The sequence below is a fragment of the Theropithecus gelada genome, chromosome 12 (genome assembly GCF_003255815.1).
Source record: "Theropithecus gelada isolate Dixy chromosome 12, Tgel_1.0, whole genome shotgun sequence".
Lineage (NCBI taxonomy): Eukaryota > Metazoa > Chordata > Mammalia > Primates > Cercopithecidae > Theropithecus > Theropithecus gelada.
This window is the reverse complement of record NC_037680.1, coordinates 43,922,444-43,940,404: the sequence shown is the minus strand read 5'-3', so window position 1 is coordinate 43,940,404 and position 17,961 is coordinate 43,922,444. Positions and strand designations below refer to the sequence as shown.

The window sequence follows — 17,961 nt, the reverse complement described above, 5'->3', positions numbered from 1 at the left end:
TCATTGAATATAGATGCAATTGTATTGCATTTGATATATTTATCAAATATTTATTCTATTTTAAACTTATACACTTTATTCTTTTTTTAAAATGCTGTAATCTTAGGCACAATTTTTTGCTAGTTTCTCCAATGAGTTTGTTTTCTAATTTTCAGACTCTTAGGACAATCTGCAATCAAGTATACCATTATAATGCGCCACAGAGTTATTCAATCTTGTTGGCATATTCTCTTGATTCCTATATTTAGCCCAGATCTCCCTACTACTCTGTTTCAGGAGTACTTCCTAACATAAACCACACTGAAGGGATAAAAATTCTAACTGGTACGTATCAGTTTCTTAAAGTGTAGCCTATAGATCACCAGTAATACAACAACTTGAGGAGCTTGATAAAAGTGGAGAATCATGGACTACAAAATTATTTTTTGATATTTAGTTGTGGAGTCTAGGAAAACAAAATTTAAACAAGAATCCAAAGAAACTCTTCTGTATATACTAATGTCTGAAAATCCAGCATTCTATATACCATGTTATCAGCAAATGTGCAGCATAGATTTAAGGCACTTCCAATGCCAATATACTTCTTATCATCCTACTTCTTTCCCCACCCAACCCTCCTGCACTGGAGTCCATCTTTTATAGAAAGTAGAGAACATGTTTATTTTATCTTTGCATTTCTGTCACTGTTGAGACTCTATTTTGCACATAAAAACTGCATAAGAATGTTAGTTGTTTAATTTTTAACCAGATCCATACTCTGTTAAGTTAGTTTTGATCATTACACAAAATTACTTGCATGGTTTGAAATGGTTTACCTATTTTTTTCTTAAATTATAAAGTTTGTCTGGTATCTTTGGAACTTTGTTAAAATATTTCTATAGTAACTGATGTAGGGCTTTGTATATACTCACAGAATAAATGTGTCAGGCATTGTGATATATTTGAAGATAGAAATATTAGAGGAGTGGTCCTTACACTGGAGAAAGTAGCCCTCTACTAGTGAAGTTGGTATCATCAGAAAGGTTTACAAAATAATATAATCAAATCTAAGCATGCATCAAACATACAGAAAAATGACTACATTGTGAAAGCATCGTGAAGAATCTCTTTTCAGGACTATATCTGCATGGCCAAATTTAACTGAATACAGAAATTCAGGCTGCCGAATTTGATGTGGCTCATATATAACACTGTAGTTCACGCCAGAAAGCTAACTTTGAACAGCATCAAACATGGCCTATTTTAATATCAAGATCTACAGAATATGCATATTTAAACAAGCCAGAATCTTTTATATCTTCTGCCTATTTTTATTTCAATGGTGTATTATTAGAAGAGTCTTTGCCTACTATGACCTCTTTCTATAACAGAGAATACTAGGTGTACACACACACACACACACACACACACACACACATATCTCTATATACATGTACTTGGATATAACACACACTAATCTCAGTGCTGTCAGGGATAACCTCAGATTCTTGATCACTGTTATTACAAAGTGAATACTGAAAAAATTCATAGTAGCTAAGAATTCAGAGTCTTTTGGGCAATCACACTCTCTTTTATAGTTTATTATGTTAGAACATGAGACCATGATAAACCACAATATACTTATTACAATTGCTAAAACTCTAAGCACTGGCAACACCAAATGCTTGTAAAAATGTGCGGCAACAGGAATGTCCTTTCAGTGCTGGTGGGAATGCAAAATATTACAGATACTTTGAAATACAGTTTGGCAGTTCCTTATAAAACTACACTTTATTACCACTTAATCCAGTCATAATACTCCTTTGTATATACCTAAATGAGTTGAAAACTTCTGTTCACACAAAAATCTGCAAACAAATATTTATAGTGACTTAAAAAAGTAATTCCCAATTTGGAAACAATCAAGATATCTTTCACTAGGTAAATGGGTAAACTATGGTACATCCGTCCAATGAAATATTCAGTCATAAAAAGAAACAAGCTATTAAGCCACAGAAAACATAGATGAACCTTAAAAGCCCATTGCTTTGTAAAAGAAGTCAAAATGAACAGGCTACATACTGCATGATTCCAACTATATGTCATTCTGGAAAAGGTCAAACTATGGAGGCACTAAAAAGATCAGAGATTGCCAGGGTTTCAGTGGAGGGAGAGAAGAGGGAATAGGAGGAAGATGGGGGATTTTTAGAGCAGCGAAGCTATTCTGTGTGATGTAGCAGTAATAGAAATTTGTCATTATATGTGTGTCAAAACCCATAGAATATCCAACACAAAGACTGAAACCTTATGCAACTATGGACTTTAGTTAAAAGGCTCTATCAATATTGAGTCATCACTTGTAACAAATGTACCATGTACCATGTTAATACAAGATGTTAATAATACGGAAAACTGAGTGTGGGTTGAGGGAGAGGATTATGTGGAAGCTCTCTGTACTTTCCAATTAATTTTTCTGCAAACATAAAACTACTTTTTTTTTTTTTTTTTGAGATTGAGTCTTGCTCTGTCGCCCAGCCTGGAGTGCAGTGGTATGATCTCTCACTACAGGCAACTGCCACCACTCCCGGCTAATTTTTTTGTATTTTTAGTAGAGACGGTGTTTCACTGTGTTAGCCAGGATGGTTTTGATCTCCTGACCTCGTGATCCGCCCGCCTCAGCCTCCCAAAGTGCTGGGATTACAGGCATGAGCCACCGCCCCCAGCCCATAAAACTACTCTTAAAAAAGTCTGTTAATGAAAAAAAAAAAAAAAAAAAAAAAGCAAAAGTAAAACCAAAGATACAGAAGTTGTTAAAATTAAACCAAACCAAACACTACAATTCTGGTCAGATGAGACAACTTCTAGAACTGTAACTGCAGTCTTTTATGGTGATACCCCTGGTTTCCCAAATGTTACTTCTTATTCCCGAGGTGGTACCTGTGGTGGTACCTGTGATGATATTGGAATAAGGCACAGAAGAAATACCACAGAGTGTTCAGGCCCCATTAGCCTGAAACCTACCGTTCTTCAATATTCAGTCTGGCTTTGAGTCAGGTCCAGAATCTGCTGAAGACTTAAACATTTTTTGAATGACTACTAACATAACAGAATCAGGAGTTACCTAGCCTAGTCCAAATATTGAAGTGAGGCCTAAAAGTACACTCCTACCACAAATTATGGGAAGTTCTCATTACCCTGGGGACAAAATTTTGTCTTGTGTAAATTTCTCCAGAACCCTAAGAAAACAAGGGATCCTGCCAGAACTGAGATGTGCCCCTGGGTCCTCTAAGGAAGAGCTTCTTTATCATTTTGTTAACGGAGAGGAAAAAGGAAAAGATTCCGAGTTCAAGTTTCTTGACACAAGACCAGGAATACTGGTCAATCTTCAGGTAAAATTAACTTCCAGTGAAAATCTAGAACCCGATGTCTTAATTTTTTCCTAAGAAAAACTCCTCTAAGTCCAGACTTCAAACATAGACATGCATAAAAAGCAGCAGACACTGTAGGGCTTTCCAAAAAGAAAGGTTCTATTGCTCACCAGCACAGCTCCCCAACACAATGGTCTACAGATGTGCTAAGAAGATGCCAAGGCTTCAGCCCTGGAGCTGCTCAGCAGTGCCAGTCATCTCTGCTTGTGAGAAGCCCTCTCAGTACATCCTAGGAATATTACCATTTTCCATGTGTGTCATGGCAAGAAGGCTGACAAAACACTTTGCAATCTCTGCTAATGGTGCTTCTATTCCAAAGTGGCCAGAGTGATGCTTTGCAATTACTCTTGTTTCTACGTATCATCCTACTCCAAATATGAGGATAATATTTGTTGAGGAGTTATTTCTGATCATATTTCATGTGAAAGGTATAAAGCATGAAATACTACAAAGCTATAAGCAAATTCAGAGCAAACTTAATATTTTGGATAATATCATCTATTTTATATCACAGTTTTGTAAATATTCAAAGACTATTAAACCAAAAATAGGAATCAGCTGTTACCCTATGATGAAAATTTCTGCACTCCTTTTAAGGAGCATCCGTGTCTTCACAAAATCCCTCCACTCCTGGATCGAGCAGCTCTTGAAGCGTTTCTACTGGGTCTAAAAGGAAAGAAAAATATATGAGTAACTTTGGAGGCACTTCAGCTGACATTAGCACTTTGTTTCAAGTTGTTCAGATTCTCTTTTCACCATTTCGTAAAATTTCCACGTATCTTACATCAAATTATTCTGCACAAAACAATCAGCACTTGAAGAACACTTAATTTGAAAAGGAATTTTCTTCCTTTATATCATTACAATCTCCTCTTTATGCAAAGATGTCTTTGAATAAATGATGTCTTCACTGGTTATAAAGACATTTTAAAAATTTTCCACAATTATTTGCTTACTTTCCCTAGACATTAATTTTATTCTATGGTCTCACTTATAATAGTGAGTGTTTCCACAGGAGAAGTAGAATATTGTTAGTTCTAAACAGTCTTGTCTGTGGTTTCCTTAAGACTGTCTTGTTGCCTTGCTCTGCTATGATAAACTAACACATTTGGTTCCTAATCTCCTATGCCTAATTTTTTCTGATGTAAAAATCCCTACCAAATCCCAAAGTACTCCATCAAGTCTATAATAATACTGAGGGAGCCAGTGAAAAAGTGTGTTCTGCCAGCATGTTCTATAAGATAGCCTTCCATCAACACAAAGTCTCAGGCATTCTTTGCTGGAACTCGCAAGGAAAATAAGCTGGCTTTGGCAGTTGATCACAGACTGTTCTAATTCAATGAATCCATTTTCTACAGGCTTTACTTGGCAAGCTTCTTTCCACTGCCTGCAAACTGACTACGTTTCTTTGTAAACCTCGTTGCAATTCAACCCAAACACCTCTACACCCCAGTTATCTGTTACTGAAAAATCTATTTTAAAGAAGACTTTCAGTGGAATACCTAATTTTAGAGCCTTTCCTTAACCTTTACAAACTGTTATGCATATGTCATCATCTACAGAAGGGCGTTGTGGAAAAAGGACGCCAATGGTGTAGTGATGTGCAATACTGGAGAAGTCAGAAAGCCCGGGCTGAGTTACCTGCTCTAAAATGTGCCCCTCTTGATCTGCTTGGCTTATCAAATGATCTGCCTATGGAAGTTCACAGTACAATGATGTTAGTTTGATGGCACCTCTGAACTCTACTTCTAACAATCATTCTGCATATTTTTAGAATTCTTAAAAGCACATAGTTGTAGATTGGGGAAAATGTCATCAATAAATCCTCCAAGGAGGCACAAAGTATTTTTTTTTTGTAATATCATAGTCCTTCATTATTAATCTTATTTTTAACATGGGTAAGTTCCTGATTCCCATGAATGCAATTAAATATCTATGGATAAATTGAAAAATTTTAAAGTTGCATGAAATAAGCCTGACACAAAAAAGTGCATACTATATAGTTACATTTATATGAAGTTCTAGAAAAGGCAAAAATAAGCTATGATGATCATCAGAACAGTGGCTGTGAGGAATTGACAGAAATAGAGCAAGAGGGAACTCTCTGGAATAATGAAAAAATTCTCTATCTTGATTGGATAATGGTTACATGGGTGTATACACTCGACAAAATTCATGGAACTGTGACCTTAAAATCTGTACACTTTATTGTAACTAAACTTGTACTTAATTTAAAAAACAAACAGACAAACAATACGACCGAGGCTTCTCGAGTTTTGGTATGATTTTGAATCACAGAGTCTTTAAGATGAACTGTACAGTGAAAGCCAATTATTTATTCCTTCATTCATTTATCCACTTGAGAAAGATTTACTAAACACTGATATACCCAGAATTAATACAATGGCAGTGTGCTACAAAAAATAATGGTGAGCAAAATAGACATAGCCCTTATTCTTATAGACATTAGAGTCTGTTGGGGGGAAATAGACAATTAAAATAGACAAAAACAAAGAACTATCACTGTAGCATGGGGAGAAGGCCTATATTTTAACCAAGAGCTGCATCAAGACAGAATGAACTACTTTATACTAAACCCTAAGCCAATGTGAGCTGAAAATATTGGTGTTCCCTGAGTCATTAAAAGCCAGTAGAGTGCTCAGACCAAAGCAAACCAAATAATGTTTTTCTATTAAACCAAGCCTAAATATGCTCCAAATCTAATGAATCAAAACATCAAAATATTTTTCAAGTCAAATTTCGTTTGGCCATTGAAGACCTTTTTTTCTTTTTCTTTTTCTTTTTCTTTTTTTTTTTTTTTTAACAGAATTTAGGTTGTCTACGTCCTAAGGCATTTTACATATACAGCTGTCCACAGGAATAACATGGTGTTAAATGACCTTCTTTTCCATGAGCAAGTCCCAGCTGGGAAGACAGGTGCATCTACTTCTGGTCACTCTGCTGCCAATGGGGGATTTGCAGCCTTTCCCAACAGCAAGCATTATGCATACTCACGATAAATCCAAGCTTGTGACAGGTGCAGTATTTGATATACAAACAAAGTATAACCACGAATAGACCCGTATTCCAATATAAAATGCTTTCAGATACTTACATCCCCCTCACCACTACCAAACACACACTTTAAAATGAAGTCCTTCTGTGGGCAATCCCATTTTTAAAGCACATGAAAATATTTTATAGCCTAACTAGTATTAAAAAATCCTCGTTTCTTTTTTGGTTTCCCTACCAATTTGTTCAAAATCTCTCCAAAATGAGAGGAGTCATTTATAAGATTAAACAGATAAAAGAATATAATTAACATGAGAAAAATAAATAAAATATGAACCATATAAAGAGTTAGGGGATTTTTAAGCCTTCTAAGGAAGGCTAACCTATTGTTATTTTGTGAAACTGTCTAGAAGAAAACCAATACCTGTTAAAGAATACTCTAAGAGGAAACATGCTAATAACAGTGGGTAGTTCAAAAATATGCTTTGGAATGAGAAGCTTACTTTAAACCGAGGCCATAAAGGATGCTGAATGTTTTATATTTAATCAGCAAAACATACACAACATTACCTTCCCAGTCTCTGACCAGACAACTTAGGGTTTGGGCTACAGTCTACTGGCAGGACAAAAAGTGGACTTCTGAACAAAGTAAGTGGGACTTGAAACAATTAATTCAAATAGATGAGCCACTTTACACCCTCAGAAAACATGGTCAGATTTCAATCCTAACTCTACAATGATAGTTTCATTACTTTCTCAATCTGGTCAGTGATAAATTCAAAAGAAATCCTTTATTGCTGATAAGGAATTATAGTTCCTGTTTGTATATATTCCACATATCTAATAATTTTAAAAACTATATATTTTAACAAAAATATAAACATTTTAAAATCTCAAGTTTTATTTTTGATTCTACAGCCAAATGGTTGATAATTAAAGGAGTTAACATAATGGAACATTTTCCCAGCATTCTTGTGTGATTTTTTCCTTCTACTTCTCCAATTTCTACTCTCCCAATCCCACTTTAATGTTTTTGCTTTCTATTCTTTCTTTTGGACAATGTATCAGTTCTCTGTGTTTCCTGGTCATTCTTTCATATTTACCTTCTCATAAACATGGTACTTTAAAGGAAATGTGGTACTGAGTTTGTGAGATATAAAGAATCTTTTTTTTTTTCTTCTTCTTTTTTTTTTTTTTTTAATACAGTGTCTTGCTCTGTCACCAGGCTGGAGTGCAGTGGCAGGATCTCAGCTCTCTGCAACCTCTGCCTCCTGGGTTCAAGCAATTCTCCTGCCTCAGCCTCCCGAGTAGCTGGGACTACAGGTATGTGCCACCACACCCAGCTAATTTTTGTACTTTTAGTAGAGATGGGGTTTCACCATGTTGGCCAAGATGGTCTTGATCTCTTGACCTTGTGATCCACCTGCCTCGGCCTCCCAAAGTGTTGGGATTACAGGCGTGAGCCACTGTGTCCAGCCTGAAGAATCTCATAAACATTACATTAATTAAATTAAATTAAGTTAATTAAATTAACTGAAGACTTTCTCAAATTTCAATCCATTGGATATATAATTGTGGTACAGAATTCTAGATGATTTCTAATGGTTTTTCATGGCCATGACTTTCTTCTCAAGTAACGCCCAAAGATATCATGACCTTCAGTCTGCAGAGCTTGTATGTAATGATAAGACAAGCCTTTCCTCTGTGTCCTGAGAGCAAATTTTAAGCAGCTATAACTTAATGCATCTATTGACACTAAAATCTAACTAACAGCACTGAAACATTTTGAAAACAGAAGTAAAATCTTTGGAACTAGTGACTTGGGAGTAAATTTTTCCAGAGGTTCAAATTTAGGGATCATCTTTAATGCATATGCATAGTTTAGATTAATTCAAAAGCATATATTTAGCTCCTACGATGTGGCAGTCTTCATCAAAGTACTAAGGACACATACCCCTCCCTCTAAATTAACTTCATAGCTTAGCCATTGAAGTCAAAGGAGACATAAACACATACAAGATAACTTAATGCCATTTGTCAAGTGCTATGACAACTGTAAACATAGCATTATGAAATATGTAGCCTGGACACTCAATTTCCCAGATGAAGTGAGAATGACTAGGACATGTTCCATAAATATTGACTGAGCATCTGACTTTAGGATAGCAAACCAGTTGTTCCATCTAATCCAATTAAGAAACTATCCTGATTGTTAGTTACAGGAGACCTAATTAAATGCTTACACACTTCCTTTTGTCCTGTTTTTCATTCAAATAATCTTTTTTTCAAAACTTGCCATGTGGGTGGTTCAAGCAGAATTTTCTCACCCATAAAATGTGCACATTTATAGAATTATATTTTGATATTTAATAATATATATGCATGTAAACCAAAAATAAATTTCTAAGCCCTCAAACTAACTGAATGGATCCCTCCTCTTGGTCAAGAGGATTTCAAAGTAAACCTGAAAAACTTGTTCAGGTCATAATGGGAAGTGGGGGTTGGACATGCCTTACTATACTCTCTTCCCTTTGGAATTCAGCCACAACTGACCAGCATTAGCATTAAAACAGAGATCTTAAGGATGACAAAACAGACTCTTTACTGCAAGATACCGAATTCTAACTCACTCTAGTCTAGCATCACACGATAAACTGTAGGCCCTGAAATAAATTATTTTACCCTGAAATATATTTCTTGGACATATTTTGAAATGGCCATGGCAAAGCTGTCTCTTGTGAGGGAAGTGTACATTCTGTAGTGAATCCCCTTCCCTTTCTAGTTCTTTTTCTGATCCTGAAGAGATTAGCTGAGAGTCTAGCACCTTTTAAAGATCTGAATAGGAAACATTTGCCACCTATTGCCTCTAAGGGTAGCCACTTATGAGACTTCATCTACATAATAGAACCTTGGTCTCCACAATCTCTTCTTAACCTAGACACTCCTTTCAATTGATTCCAGGTCTTCAGGTGATAACATAACTCTTTCAACCAATTGCCAATCAGAAAAATCTTCAAATCCACCTATGACCTAGAAGACCCTCCTTCAAGTTGTCCCACTTTTCTGGATTGAAACAATGTATAACTCATATGTATTGATTGATGTCTGCCTGTAACTTTTGACCCACTAAAATGCATAAAATCAAGTTGTAATCCAGCAACCTTGGGCACACATTCTCAGTACCTCTTGAGACTGTCTTGGGCCTTAGCCACTCATATTTGGCTCAAAATAAACCTTTTAAAATACTTTATAGAGTTTGACTCTTTTTTGTTGACATAAAGTACTTAGTACAGTACCTGGTATAGTAATTGCCCTCCACTCCACTCCCTCCCCAAAAAGAAAGAGAGAACAAAACAACACATTTTTACTGAAGGCTTGGCTTATCATTGTTAACTATCTGTCCTTAGGCAAAAATTTTCACATATAAAGATGTGAGATTAGTTGTCATAGTTATTCCCTCAGAAGAGGTCATCAAACTTATCAAAAGAGGTTGCTTATGTTTATATCTGAAGGAAGAGCCACATATTCCTTAAAGACAATAGGGCTCATATGGAGCTTCTATATGTGGCTAGAGGTCAGTTCTTAACGGAGACAGCTCCATTGAAGAGGCTTGTTGTCTGCAATAGAGACAGAGGGCTTTGGAATTTCCATAGGATCCATGGATAGGTTCTATAGGGTCTCTACATTCCTCTTAAATACACTGAATGAACAATTATGGACCAAATAATGAACCAAAAGGACACCGGGTATTTTCATTGGAAAAGCAGGCATTATTTAACATACAGTTCCAAGTTATCTGATTCTATGGAGGGCTGATTGACCTATTTTACAAGGCTATAAATTATATACAGATGATAGCAATTAAAATAATACTTATCCAAAGACATGTAAATTCCTTTTGGTGGAGGAACAACTGATCTTTCTCTCCACTGCAACCTAGGGGGAAAGCCAATTTTTCATCTATTTGTAGATTCATTTTGACATTCCTGACTCAACCATATATGTGCATTAATTTGAGTTCTATATTAAACCAGTTAACATTTTATTGGTTTCCTTGTTAATAACTGAGTTAAATAACATTTTGATAGTTTTTTTATATTTGTACAACAATCTTGAATTTGTCCCTTTTGAAAATTATCTTTGAATATTTTTATTTATTTGTGTTTTGATTTCCCATAATAATTTAGCCAAGTACTGCCATATGAACCCAGTGTTTATGTTTGTAGATACTATCATTGTGGCCTCAAGAAGTTTGTTGTTGTTGTTTTTTGAGAAGGAGTTTTGGTCTTGTTGCCCAGGCTGGAGTGCAATGGCACGATCTCAGCTCACTACAATCTCCACCTTCCAGGTTCAAGTGATTCTCCTGCCTCAGCCTTCTGAGTAGCTTGGATTACAGGCATGTGCCACCACGCCCGGCTAATTTTGTATTTTTAGTAGAGACGGGGTTTCTCCATGTTGGTCAGGCTGGTCGTGAACTCCCAACCTCAGGTGATCTGCCCGCCTCAGCCTCCCAAAGTGCTGGGATTATAGGTGTGAGCCACCATGCCCAGCCGTTGGCCTCAAGTTTTAATGAGAAAAGAACAGAGATAGCAAAAGGCAAACAATGATACTGTGCAGAGGCTCCACAAAATACTAGAATTATCATAATACAGCACACTGCGTTATAATTATGTTTTGTAACAGATATAAGCACAGAGTGTTTATGCTTGGCTTTCTTTTTTGACAGAGAGTCTGGCTCTGTCACCCAGGCTGGAGTGCAGTGGTGAGATCTCAGCTCATTGCAACCTCTGCCTCCCGGATTCAAGTGATTCTTCTGCCTCAGCTTCCCTAGTAGTTGGGATTACAGGCACCCGCCACCATGCCCGGCTGATTTTTGTATTTTTAGTAGAGTCAGGGTTTTACCGTGTTGGTCAGGTTTATGCTTGGTTTTGTTTGCATATTTTTAAGTAACAATGTAATAAAAATGATTTAACACTGGGGTTCAAAGAGAAGATTTTTGTACTAGTTTTTGTTTTTGTCTTAAAGACACTGTACATATTGTAGAAGTTTGAGAAACAATGGCCTGGAGGATTGTGAACAATGTATATTTCAAATTTTGCATTTGTGAAAATTTAGTGTGTAAGTTACAAAACTCTGGTGTCCTGAAAGAGTTATTTTAATCTCATGATCATCTTTAATTCTTACTTACTTCCCATCAGATCATGTACTATAAGAATACAGAAAGCTCAAAATAAATGTCATTGTTTTAAAAACCCAGACATAATGGAGATTTGAAAGCCCCCCTATGTAGCTGTAAAATATCATTCATCTCTTCAGATTTTGATATATTATTCGAGTTTAGTAATATTAGAGGCAGACTATGAGATTATTTTATTAACCAAGAACTGTGAGAAGAGATGTCTTTATACCGCATCCATTTTAAAGCAAGAAGGCAGGCAGAAAGGAACGACACAAAATTTGTGCTGTTAAAACTTATAGGATCATTTCCTACCCTTCTACAACTAACTGTATCTTGAGAAAATGATGGCTGTTAGGTTGGAAGTGTGTTTCAATTGTTTTCTAAAAAAAAAAAAAAAATTCTTTTTCTGCATACTATTCACTTAAAATAAAGAGCCTTTTAATCTCTTTAATCTCTAAAAAAAAAAGAGCCTTTTAATCTCTAGAAAAAGGCTTTTAAACTCTGCCTTTAACTTTTTAACTCTGCCTTAAAATTGTGTATCCTGAAATAACTCTTTTGGGCATGTAACACAGTACTCTCTCTAGTGGTGGAGAAATACAAAATACACAATTAACTCTACCACTATACAGAACAGGTAAAGATTCCAGGTTTGGCTGTGAACTTCCTGGAAAGGCAAGCTTTAGGAGGTTCTTACTGTTTGAAAAATGATGTTCATTAGGTCAGAGAGGAATTCTCAGCATTTAGGAAATTAGGGACATGACCATCATTCTTTCTCAGCTACTTATATCTAGTGCCTGGCACATAGGCATTCAATACATAAATCAATCATGTGTATAGCTAAGATTGGACCAAGACAACATGGCCGTGTTGAAACATTTTAGAAAAGCAAATTCAGTGATAGCATGTGCAGCTCTATTATAGCAAAAGCATTTTAGCATTCATTTTGTTTTAATGGAGGAATATTATTTAAGTTAGATTACAGAGGTATATAATTAAAACATTTATTGTTTTGTTTTTATTTTAGTTTATGGAGATAGGCAAACATAGATAAATCTACAGAACAACTATCGTTTTATTCCACTGTGGACTTGTTCTGTAGTGGGGTATTTTGATTAAAGTAAGTGAAGAATTTTTCAATTTATTTTAGTTATGTTTTTCTGCCATATATAAGCAGCAAAGAGGACTTTATGCCTCAGGATAAGGTTGATTCACAGAGAACAAAGATGCACATTTTTGGCCTTTGAGCAATTAATTTGACCTTTGTAAGTCAACAGTGCAGACAATTCTTTAAAACCATGGTTTTGAATTGTAAGTACCAGCTGCTGGAGAGAAAAAAAATTCCAAAAGCTTGAATTTAAATATCAAGAACCAAATCTTAAGAGGACATGGAGCAAAGGGTTCAAGGCCACAGTTAAGGTGGAAAAGATAAGTGATGCCATGAGCAGTTTTTCTATGGCACCAAAGAGGAGAGATAGAGAAAGGGAAACAAAAAGAGTGTAGACGGTATGGGTTGCCCTCTTCCCTGAACCTACTCTGGGGATGAAACTCTGGCGAGTTGGGTGATAGAAACTTCCCAAAATATTTAGTCACTTTTGTACTGGGGACTCACTCCAAGTCAACTCTGAAGCTTGAGAAGAAAATAACCTTGCTGATTGCCTTTATCAAACTAAGCTGCAAAAGGTGGAAATGTCAGCAAGGCAGGTCTGGGTAAAGAGAAGGCCTAAGATAGTCCCCACCTCACCTGTGGTTTTGTTTGTTCGTTTGTTTTTTAGCACTCACAAGGTCTCAACACTATGGCTGAGGAACAAAAGGGAGTTAAGGGTTGACAATCAGCAAGCCTGAAGAGTCACTCCAGCTTGATATCATGGGAGTCCATGGCTGCACAAAGCTGCAGAGTGGGCAGCCCTAGCTGTGAAACCTCCTTTGCAGAGCTTATGGCAGTGGGAGAAATTGAGCATGGCTGACTCCATTTTGCTTCTAGCCTTGCAGGCTGCTGGCTTTGCTCATTCTTGGGCATGGGGCTGGCTAGGCATTGGAGGAGTTTAGTTTATCCTTTAACTTTGAAGCAAAGATGGTAATAGTCCCTCCCTAAAACTGATCCCTTCCTGGTCTGGGGGCTGAAACTGCTTTCGTAAGGTGAATGGAAGGCTACAAGATGAGGTGGAAGGGGCATGAATTCTGCTAAAAGGTAGGCATGGTTTCTATAATCCCTTACTGCTCAAGAGTCATGCAGCCAGGGGTCACAAGATTTGTGACTTCATCAATTGCTTCTATAGTTAATATCACGACTGTAGAGCCCAAGATTGCTCTTTCCAGATGTTTTACAGACTTTTGCATTCCGGCAACTGACTGACTCCAGCTAGACATAATCCACAATCATCCTGTGGCCCCATCCAGAGGCAGACTCAGCTCATGAGGACCATTTTCCACATCCCTATGACTGTTCCCCAACCAATAAGCAGCACCTATTCTGTAGTCTTCTGCCCACAAAATTATTGGAAAGCCTCTAACTTCTGAGCCTTTTGACTTATTTAAGTGATTCTACCACGTGGCTAGCGTCACATTACTTAAACTCTTTCTTTATTGCAATAAACGCCATGGTCTCATTGAACTGGTTTTGTCTGTGCAGTGGACAAAAAAATCCCATTGGATGATTACAGTGGTGGGATATCCTGAATTGAACTCAAAGAGGATCACTTTGAGACAGGAGGTAGCCAAGTTACCTCAGATTGCAAGACTGAACTTTTTGCTACCAATCAAAAAAAGACCAGAGTTGAATAGTGCTTAGTAGCAGAAATATGAAAGGTATATTTTACTCACTTGAATCTTGTTACATTTCCATCTCAGTCATACAGTTTTAAAACAAAAGTGAATACATTCAAAATATATGCTCTTCCACAAACATATATCACTTCACCCTTAAATAATCAAATAGTAACAGGGAGGAGAAGAGATGGTTCTGTAACTCCTGGGTCCCTAGCATTTAGTGCAAAGCTTGATCTAAAATATACATGCAGATTTTTGAATTAGTAATTGAATAAATTAATTATTGCCAATACCCATCTAGACAATAATAATAAATGCTAATATTACCGAGCACTTGGTTGGAACTAAAACTTTGCCTGTACTACCTCATTTAACTACCTATACAGTAATATCAGTATTCTTGTTTTACACAGTGGGAAATTTTGGTTTATAAGGGTGAAGCGATCTACTCCATGTCCCAAAACTAGTAAACAGCATTTCTTTCTTTTTTTTTTTTTTTTTTCCAGCAGATGGAGTCTCACTCTGTCGCCCAGGCTGGAGTGCAGTGGCGTGATCTTGGCTCACTGAAAGCTCTGCCTCCCAGGTTCACACCGTTCTCCTGCCTCAGCCTCCTAGTAGCATACAATCCAAAATATTATAATGCTGAAGCTTAATTTTAAAAGTCATTTTCAAATATTTGAAGAAAATTTAGAAAGTTGGTTTCACACTGCCAATTGCTTTTTTTTTTTATGAGCCTTTATTTTAGTGTCCTCACTTAGTTAGCATCATAACACCATAGATCTGGGAGGGACTTTATGGATAACCTCATCCAGCCCTCCATCTAATGATTGATGGAACTGACTTCTTCAAGGGCACAGAGCAAACAAGGAGTTCTTTCTTTTGGAATAATTTGCCATGCTCTCTTCTTTCCACTTCAGTTTTTTTCTCTTGTTTCCTCACCCATTTAATAATTGTTAAAAGAGTTGGAAGGTGAAGTGTCATGGTATTTAGGATTATAAAGGACTGGGAACACAAGATCAGTGAATGAAGGTTGAGGGGAGAGCAGGTAAAGCAAACTCCTTTGCATTAATATATTACTATAAACTCTTCCTAAAGCTATGCTTTGAAATGCATGCTAAATGTATCCACTGTAAAGAAATTCTTTATAATGGCACGAATACTGCTATCTCCAACTTCAAGTTTATTTCATTGCAAAGCAGATTTTCATATTTTGAAAATCCATTTTGTATATATTCTATTTTAATGTCCTCTGCCAACTTGCACAATACCCAAAATATAACAAAATATCAATCTTGTTTGAAACAATAAATAGACCTTTCAAATTCATACATCATTAGTATTTTCTATTCTGCCATTCAAAATGTGTTTTTGTTGTTTTCTTTTCAATCAGCTTTACAGGAAAAGCATGGGTGGACAAATAGATGTACTCAAAATTGATGATTCAATGGAATGTGTCTGAGGAGAAATGATGTCTTTAAAATGTTGAACAGTTTCCACAACTACTCATTCTTTAAAACTGTTAGACACCAAGGTACATTGACAAATGGGTCTAATAGTTTCTCTGCAGTGGCCATCACAGCAGAATTGGTAATGTACTCTATTATTTTGTTAGACATGCACTTCTAGTGACATTATAGTGCCCATAAAATGGTCTGGTAACTTACAATCAGGATAAAACTAAGTAATATATTTCAGACTTAGTAGAAAGGTTTCTTTGGAACTTACTTCTGCATTATTATAGGATCTTACTGTATCATCATTCTTCGTTTTTCTGTCTAATCACCTAATTTTATTCTTCTTATGATTCTTAAACTGTTCTTGCAGTTAGTTTTTGTTCAAAGACTCATGTATCACTATTCTATATGGTCAATCACTGCATGGCCTGGAGTAGCAAATGTGCAACCAGGCCCAGGGTGTGGGCACAATGGAATATAACCTGAGATTGGGTCACATTACCCCAAGGGTGTCATTTCATCCTGTACCTCCAGCTCTACTTGCCAACGTGACTTTTTAACATCTTTAATTTATGTCCTTCTTCCCTTTTGTCCAAAAGGCTAACTTGTCAACCTCCTTCCCACGCACAAGGATTTAAATCTGCCCAACATTCAAAAGCACATATGCTTATAAGTAGGAGGAATCTGAAACATGAAAAGCATTTGCCAATGTCTTAGCTTTTGCTCCTCATTTTGAGTTATGCATTAGGATTCTTTGATGACTCCTAACGCTTGAATAATTAATGAAAACATGGATATGATCAAACACTTTGAAAGTAATTGGTCAATCTGCTCCTTTTATCCTCTGCAGACAGAATTATTTATGGAACTTCAATACTTATTTAAGAGAGGCTTTCTGAAAATTCAAAAAAAAAAAGTATTTTCTCTTTTCTTCATATTTGGTGATCCCCTTTCTTCTTTTTCTTCTTTGCCACCTCCTCCTTAATTTCCTTCTTAATGATTTCATTTCATCCGTTAAAATTAAGAATAAATTATAGATGATGAAATGAATTGTTCGACTTTGCTCAAAAATTTAAGGAAGCCATTATCTCAGTGAAAAGTGTAGAAGATGGAATTTTCAAATTTGATTTCTAATGAAGTATCTATAGTTTTGTTTTTAATAGGGGAGTACAGATTCAATATGGGATGTTTTATTAAGATACAGATACCCTAAATATTCGATAGAATTCCAAAACTGTCCACAGTATTCCCCCTTGAAAGGAAAGCCTAAGAAGCTGTGAAGGTGCAACAGGACAAGAAGGATCAAAATTTGTATCTTTTGACATCAGTTGCTTGTTAAAAAGTTTTCTGCTGCAGGCCCCAGAATTGAAATGTGACTTGAGGCTGCAACCCAGTGGGCAAGGTTATGATATTTTCTAAATTCCAGATCATAAAAATAATAAACACTTATATTCATGTCTACTGACATTAAAGAAATGCTCAACACTTTTAGCTGTCCCAAATCTGCCTGTGACTACTGAAGATAAATACCTAGAGCTGCTTTCTTGAATGCTAAGCACTGTCTACAGTAGAAGCAAACCAATTAAGGAATGTTGACAGTGTTCTTTCTGAACCATTTACTACCATGGATTGTTGTTATGGGTTGAATTGTATACACTGCCCCCCTAAATTCATATGTTGAAGTCCTGACCCTCAAGACCTCAGAGTGTGAACTAATTGGAAATAGGGTCATTGCAGATACAATTAGTTGTGTTAAGATGAGGTCATTCTAGAGTAGGGTGGGCCCCTAATCCAATATGACTGGTGTCTTTGTAAAAAGAAGAAATGTGGACACAGACATGCACACAGAAAGAATGCCTTGTGACAATAAAGGCAGAGATTTGTTACCTTGGCTGCTGCTGCTGCTGCTAAGGAACAACAAAAGTTGCCAGCAAACCACCAGAAGCTAGGAGAGAGGCCTGGAACATATTCTCCTTCATGGCCTCCAGAAGGAAACCACCCTGCCTTTACTTTGGTCGCAAACTTTCAGACCCTAGAACTGTAAGACAATTAATTTCTATTGTTTGAGCCTGCTGGTCTGTGGTATGGTAGTACCCCCTTATCTGTGGGGAATACATTCCAAGACCCCCAGTGGATCTTAATC

At 36.5% G+C, this 17,961-nt stretch overlaps 1 long non-coding RNA gene across 1 annotated transcript in view; it reads right to left on the bottom strand.

Annotated features, from left to right (window-relative positions):
* LOC112636654 overlaps positions 1–17,961 on the bottom strand; it is a 236,283-nt gene that overhangs the window by 149,663 nt on the left and 68,659 nt on the right. The window contains exon 2 of the long non-coding RNA XR_003122212.1: positions 3,973–4,073. This is a non-coding gene — a long non-coding RNA (uncharacterized LOC112636654). The remainder of the gene's footprint in view (positions 1–3,972; positions 4,074–17,961) is intronic.